The sequence below is a fragment of the Suricata suricatta genome, chromosome 9 (genome assembly GCF_006229205.1).
Source record: "Suricata suricatta isolate VVHF042 chromosome 9, meerkat_22Aug2017_6uvM2_HiC, whole genome shotgun sequence".
NCBI classification, from domain to species: domain Eukaryota; kingdom Metazoa; phylum Chordata; class Mammalia; order Carnivora; family Herpestidae; genus Suricata; species Suricata suricatta.
The window spans coordinates 84,772,566-84,780,289 of record NC_043708.1 but is presented as its reverse complement, the minus strand read 5'-3'; the positions used below and the strand labels follow the sequence as shown (position 1 = coordinate 84,780,289).

Genomic DNA, 7,724 nt, shown 5'->3' with positions numbered 1-7,724 from the left:
TATCTGATATGTCATTTGCAACTATCTTTTCCCATTCTGTCGGTTGCCTACTAGTTTTCCTGATTGTTTCCTTTGCAGTGCAGAAGGTTTTTATCTTGATGAGGTCCCTACAGTTCAGTTTTGCTTTCATTTCCCTTGCCTTTGGGGATGTGTCAAGTAGGAAATTGCTGCGGTTGAGGTCAAGGAGGTTGTTTCCTACTTTCTCCTCAAGGATTTTGATGGTTTCCTGTCTCACATTCAGGTCCTTCAGCCATTTTCAGTTTATTTTTGTGTATGGTGTAAGAAAGTGGTCTAGTTTCATTCTTCTGCATGTTGCTGTTCAGTTCTCCCAGCACCACCTGCTAAAGAGGCTGTCTTTTTTCCATTGGATACTCTTTCCTGCTTTGTCAAAGATTAATTGGCCGTATATTTGTGGGTTCAGTTCTGGGCTCTCTATTCTATTCCATCAGTCTATGTGTCTGTTTTTGTGCCAATACCATACTGTCTTGATGAGGACAGCTTTGTAGTAGAGGCTAATGTCTGGGATTGTGATGCCTCCCGTTTTGGTTTTCTTCTTCAATATTACTTTGGCTATTTGGGGTTTTTCTATGGTTCCATATGAATTTGAGGATAGTTTGTTCTAGCTTTGAGGAGAATGCTGGTGCAATTATGATGGGGATTGCATTGAATGTGTAGATTGCTTGGTGTAATAATGACATTTTAACAATGCTTATTCTTCCGATCCATGAGCATGGAATGTTTTTCTATTTCTTTATGTCTTCTTCGATTTCTTTCATAAGCTTTCTATATTTTTCATCATACAGGTCTTTTACATCTTTGGTTAGATTTATCCCTAGGTATTTTATGGTTTTTCATGCAATTGTGAATGGGATCATTTTCTTGATTTCTCTTTTTGTTGCTTCATTTTTGGTGTATAAAAATGCAACTGATTTCTGTACATTGATTTTGTACCCTGCGACTTTGCTGAATTCATGGATCAGTTCTAGAAAGCTTCTGGTGGAGTGGATCAGGTTTTCCACATAGAATATCACATCATCTGCGAAAAGTGAAAGTTTGACTTCTTCTTTGCAGATTCTTATGCCTTTTATTTCCTTTTGTTGTCTGATTGCTGATGCTAGGACTTTCAGCACTATGTTAAACAACAGTGGTGAGAGTGAACACCCCTGTCGTGTTCCTGATCTCAGGGGGAAAGCTCTCAGTTTTTCCCCATTGAGGATAATATTAGCTGTGGGCTTTTCATAAATTGCTTTTATAATGTTTAAGTTCCTTCTATCCCAAGTTTCTCGAAGGTTTTCATTAAAAAACTGTATTTTGTCTAATGCTTTTTCTGCATCTATCTACAGAATCATATGGTTTTTATCTTTTCTTTTGTTAATGTGATGTATCACATTGATGGATTTGCAAATATTGAACCAGCCCTGTAGAGATCGTCATCCTTAAGCCAGTGCCAGAATGAGATGGACTGCTTTGAGCCAGAGGGACAAGGAGGGCAACATTCACCTAAACCTCATCCACGTGATGCACATCCCACTGCTGGAAGGCTCCACAGTTAGACAGTAACCAGGCATCAGTATTAGAATATAGCCACATGTTTAACCGAAAGGAAAAGATAAACTGAAATGAAATTGTTTCACCTTTAAATTGTTCAATCAGCTACCAAATAAATCAATGTAATGATTCTATTCCAGAATATGAATGCCATAAAAATGGCCCCACTGATGTGTATTTCTTCTTATACATTATTTCTAACCTGGGTCTTCTAAGCTCTTAGAATGCCAGTCATTCTTCCTGCTGCTACCTTGAAAGACAATTCCACTTTCCTCATATCATTTTCTGGTAATCATCACCCACATTCAGCAATATCTTTAGTAGTCTAACTTTATCTGTGTCTGCTTCACACACTCACACCTCCATACCTGATGACTTGTATCTTTTAATCCAACACTTTATAACACTTGCTATTCCTATCTATCTGCCTTATGTGTACACTGCTTTTATTTGTATTTTTATTCCTTGTGCAACTCCTGTTTCTATGAAGACAGCTCATGAGTAGCCTAATTTCAGAAGGGACCTTTACTACTGAATAAAAACCCAAATATTTTTACTTATATATACACTATGTCCACTTAATGGCAAAATAAAAATATATCATTACAATCTTCCTCATAGAAAAGATAAAAATAAAATTGGTCTTTGGACCTCCAATCAAAAGGAAAAAAAAGTAACAAAAGTTAACATTGTAAATCCAGATGGGATCCATGCATAGCCCAGGAGCATGGTTGTCTTGACTCCAAATTAACTGATGCCTGAGAGGGCCCATTTCACATCAGCTTCTCTTTCCCGTCTCAAGTTGTACTGAAGCACCAGTAGTGCCCACTACAGAAGCTGGGATCTGGTTAGCTTATTGGGTAGTTGGGAAAATGAATTAACTCATTCAAGCCGCCCAGTATGATTCCTATGACACTGAGATTGGCAAATCCACAGTGTGAAAATGAAATTATTTCAGGTCTCATTTAGGGAAACAAAAATAAATAGTAAATAAACTCAGTCCCTTGTGTGCAGCCATATAATCAGGATAGAAGTTCCAGAATTCTTAGAACCTCACTCTAGTCCACATTACCCTAAAGAATGTGGGAAGGATGCTCAGAAAATAATCAGGTCCTGAGTCGTTACAGGGATAATTACATGGAAGCCACCATAGGCCTCTTTGCCCAATACTCTTCTTACTGAAGCCTGTAAATAAGTAGAAGGCCTAGGAATGAGAATGACCAAGAGGGGAAAGACAGAGGGAAAGAGAGAAAAGGAGATCAATTTATGGCAACTTAAATTTATAAATGAAGAAGGGACCTTAAACCATCAAAAATATGTCCACTCTGGACTGGCTTAACTGTGAAGACCAAACAATTAATTACATTACAGAGAGAGGCTGGGTCAGACTGTGGGAGGAAGGCCTCAGGAAGCTTGGGCATTGGAGCTTGGGCATTGGAGCTAAGTGTAAAGTTATGCTTGATTTGTGGTTAGGGCTGGGACACTGGGAAGGGATCTGCAGGTGTGAAACAAGCTTTTGTTTAATATGTCCTGTCTGCCCACACACTATTTGTGCTTTTCAGGATTCTCACTTACAGAAATCCTTTGTTTCTTGCCCCCAGTCCATTCTTCCACTCCACAAAGATGTTTGTTCTTGTACTGAGACAGTTACTAATAAGCCACCAACTTATTTGTGAAGAACTTGACCCCCACCAACACACTCATAGAATAGTCTGCCCACTCTACACTCATCATGAAAACCATGGACTTTAGTTTGTAGGAGCAGATGACCTGGGTGAAAGAAAGAGATATCCAAGGAAAAGGAGTCCAGGAGCCAAGGACTCTCTCTGGAGCCTTGACTCTGTCTTTTCCACCCTTCTCCTATCCATGGTCTCTCTTAGCTCACTATGGGTCAGGGTATGCACAGTTCAAAGCACTACTTAACCACACCTAGAGAGATAGCCCAACAAATGTTGCCAAGAGGAGGCAACATTGATGTAGGACAACATGCCCAAAAAAGGCAATCAGGATGGCTGCTACATGAGCAAAATGGCCTATGGCATCCATGGTTCATTACTGAGAGCTTCCGGAACATTCTTTTCCTCCTTGTGGTTATTGGGCATAAGGGGAGAATATGGTGTCTAGAGTAGGCTCAGCCCCTCAGAGAAAAGAAATTCCACTGTCTCTGCAGTGCAGGAACACAGGAGGAAAGGCATCGTCACTTGAGAGGCGATGGGGGTTTGCCTCTTAGTGACCCTTTTGGTAGCAATCACAGTGAAACAGTATCAGATTTAAATGCCATAAAATTGTACTGACACCAAGGATAGAGGATAATGGCATGTAGAAGATAGAGGCTGATGGAAGGATTACAAAAAAGAGGAAAATCGACATGGATAGCTAGAGACAGAGGTAGACAAGAGGGGATGTGCAATCATGTTATTCCTTCTCCAAGAGACTTGAGCCTCTGCCATCACAGCACCACTCTTGACGCTGCACCTGACCTCACCACCCTCCAAATTACATACTTCACTGGACTCATGCACAGGGTGATTTTACCCACTCCATATTTTTGAACTTGGACTCCTCCAAGTTATCAGTTTGACAAGGCAAGAGCAGAGAGGCAGCCGTCATAGAGGCAGAAGTCAAGGATGATGCATCAGTGTGTAAGGCCAAACTTAGGAATATCTGTAGAACCCAGAATAAAGCTCACCAGCAAGTCATCAGACTACACCTACTTACAGTGAAGGATTTGTAGTAGCCCAACACAATGCCCAAAATGGTGGCAAACCCTCCAGTCATCACTGCACAGATTTCAGAAAGCATTGTGTCTGTAAGATATAGCAGATGAGCAGGATTGCTTCTGCCATTAAACAAGGAGAGCCGTGTCAGATTCAAGAGGGTGTGGCTTCCCCACTGCAGAGTGCCCACCCCACCCCTGGGACACATCCCTCCTGTGTGAGTCCCTCCCAGCATCCAGCCCTTCTCTCGGACCCTCCCAGTGTCCGTCTCTCTCCTCCTGGCAAGTACTCATATCCTGGCTGGCATTGTTCTTACATGTTTTCACATGAGTTTGTTTCATCTATTTAAATTTTAAAAAGTTACAGAAAGGAAATGGTATCTTTCTTGTGTATGCTCTCAGTGTCTAAAGCCATATACTTAATGAACAACCTTATGGAGACATATTAGCTGCTTAAAAAGTACTTATTAAATGAATTGCAAATAGATTATTAGAGCTCAGTGTTGATGAAAGAATCAAAAGAAACTATGTTTGTTGTAACACTGTGTATCAATTATACTTCAATTTAAAAAGTCTGAGGAAATGTTGTGCAATTATGAAGACCTAACTACATGCCTACTGCTGTACTATATAATAGGGATATTAATATGACTAAGATGAAGTTCCTGCTGTTAAGAGTCTAGCAGAGGAAACTAAGCTGATAATGCATAATTTCAGCAAAATGTAAAGTGCTATAGTAGTAGTGTGCAGAAGTACCCAAAGAACAATTCAGAAGCAATTGATTAGACTAAGGCTTTGGGAGACAAAGACCTCAATACTAACTCCATGCCAATTTGATAAACTATTGTCCCAAGCATTAAGCTGATCAGTGGAGAGCATATGTTGAGCACCTACTCCATACAGACAAATGTATCAAATAAGTATTATGGGAGACAGCCTTCGTGTTAGCCCTGAGCAAGGTAAGCTATTGCCTCATTAAAGATACTGGAAAACTAGGATCTCAGAGAGAAACCAGAATATAGGGCAAATATCCATCATAGTCCCTGAAGAAAGAGAAAAGTTGGACCAGGACATTTCCAAGCATTCCTGTGTAAGAAGCTAGATCAGTGGTTATGGGATGCCCAGATAAATATGAAGTATGAAGGCATGAAGTGTGAAAGCAATGAGCAGAGTTCCCTTTGAGATTCTGAGTTCTCTTTTATTAGGAATTGGCTGCCCATACAGCCCTCATATAGTTGACTTATCAGAACAAGTATATTAAATTTCATTATGAAATAGCAGTACAGCCTATTTTCTGTCCCTGCTCTGCCCCTCAGCCTACATAGGGCCTGGACCTGACTATCTGAAATCAGGTATGCTTGAAAGGGTTTGCCTTTTCACATTGGGTTTATCACTCTATATCCTACATATGAGCATTTTTCCACAATAAGTGTCAAAAGTGTCATTTCTTTTCTTAAAGATTTTTTTAATGTTTGTTGATTTTTGAAAGAGAGAGAGAGACAGAACATAAGCAGGGGAGGGGCAGAAAGGGAAGGAGACATAGAATCTGATGGAGGCTCCAGACTCTGAGCTGTCAGCACAGAGCCCAATATGGGGCTCGAACCCACAAACTGTGAGATCATGACCTGAGCCAAAGTCGGCCACTTAACTGACTGAGCCACCCAGATGCCCCAAAAAGTGTCATTTCTTTGCCTCTTGACAGATCACAAGATGAAAACCCACCTGCTGACTGGTATAGGAGAATGATTCACCTCTGAACCACTCACTGCATAAGACCCGGGTAGTAGAGAATGAGCATCATGCATCCAAAGAAAGGGATGATTGGTAAGGCCCATAATAAGAATGACAGGCATGTGGTGAGATGTTACACTGAATGCGTTCATGTGTGCTGTAAGTGAGCCACTGCAGGCCTCTAAATTAAGCTCTCAGCATTCCGAGGGCAGCTGAAACAAAATAGGTACTCAGTGGATATTTAAACACATGCTATTTCAGGAATACATTTAAATGTACTACAAATCTATTATCCCATCAGTACTAAGCCACAAGGGGTCTTCTGAGCCTTCCTCCCTAACCCCTATTTCATTCCAATTTCCAAACATAATGATCAAAGGGCAAGAGATTGATGCTGTTTCCTTTACTGCAGGGATCAAATTCTCTTCTTAGCATCAAACTGATATATCCACTAGCTCATCTTTTGGACTTACATTTTCATCCTCTACACCTGCCCCAAAGCTGATTCTCTCATTCCTCCCTATGAAAACAGATATGACCTAAAAAGCAACAACAGTCTTGACTGGCATATCAAAATTGGAGCCAGCCTCAGTATATTTCAGGAAAAATTGAAAGAAGAAAAGAGAGAGTGAGCAAAAGTGAAGCCAGGAAGGACACAAGAGAGAGGGGATTGGCCTCGTGTATGATTAGGACCTACTGCTGCTACTAAGGTTGGCCTCTTTCATGGAGGGAGGGCTATGTCCCTATGAGCTGTTCATTTAACGACAGAGGACTCAGCTGTTCAGTTCCTTTTATGCATATGGTTAGTTGTACCCCAGCATACTCTTTCCTTTCCCGCCAAATCTTCCACTACCACCATTAACAAGACACAGCCTCACTGCCTCATGCTTCCCCTAAATTTCCTTTCTCTAGAGTTCTGAAAGAGCAGAACCCTCACATTCAATTTCTCATACCTGACTCTGGCCTCCCATCCATTGAAGGTCATTAAATTGAGGATGAGTTCTGATGACCAAAATCCCAAAGACAAGCTGAAGGCCGAGGCCCAAAGCACTGCCCTCCAGGACACCTAGGACCAAGCAGAACATTATTCCAATGTGAGTCTTGAATCCTGGTTGTCCATTACCTGGTTGGAGTTTTAAACATGAGTACATGTACTCTGGAAACAACCTAGGATATTAAAAGTAAATCTGGGGTGAGATAGAGTAGAAAGCAGGGGAAAACAGGGTAGTAATATATAAAGAGCCACATATGTCCATGTTTTCTTAAAACTGCCTACAGGGTAGATGAAACACACAAATAAAAGCATCATAAATAAAAACTTAAATATTACTCTGTGCAATGTGGATTCTCTATTATGTTCTATTTTCTTTCCTTCTTTATTTTTTTTTTGTTTGTTCTTTCTTTAACACTGTCCTAGATCCACAAATTGACATAAAGGTTCACTAATGGATCAGAACCTGCAGTTTGAAAATAAGTGGTCCACAGCCTCTGAGAGCTTTAAAATTTCCCTTAGGAGCAAAACTGTCACAGAAGCAAATTCCAAAGATTATTAGGAACTTAGTTCTATGCCTTTGTAATCAATACTTGACACATGTACTTTTTAATTAGTAACACATAGTTACTAGTCCTTGGCTCTGTGTCATTATGCTTACCCTGCATACCCAAAACTCTAACTCTGAACTGTGGTATCTGGAGGAGGCAGAAGGTAAGGATGAATCGATTCCTGCGA

At 40.6% G+C, this 7,724-nt stretch overlaps 1 long non-coding RNA gene across 1 annotated transcript in view; it reads right to left on the bottom strand.

The window, feature by feature from the left end:
• LOC115301272 overlaps nucleotides 1-7,054 on the bottom strand; it is a 72,670-nt gene extending 65,616 nt beyond the window's left edge. The window contains exon 1 of the long non-coding RNA XR_003913045.1: nucleotides 6,949-7,054. This is a non-coding gene — a long non-coding RNA (uncharacterized LOC115301272). The remainder of the gene's footprint in view (nucleotides 1-6,948) is intronic.
• Nucleotides 7,055-7,724: the final 670 nt, after the last annotated feature.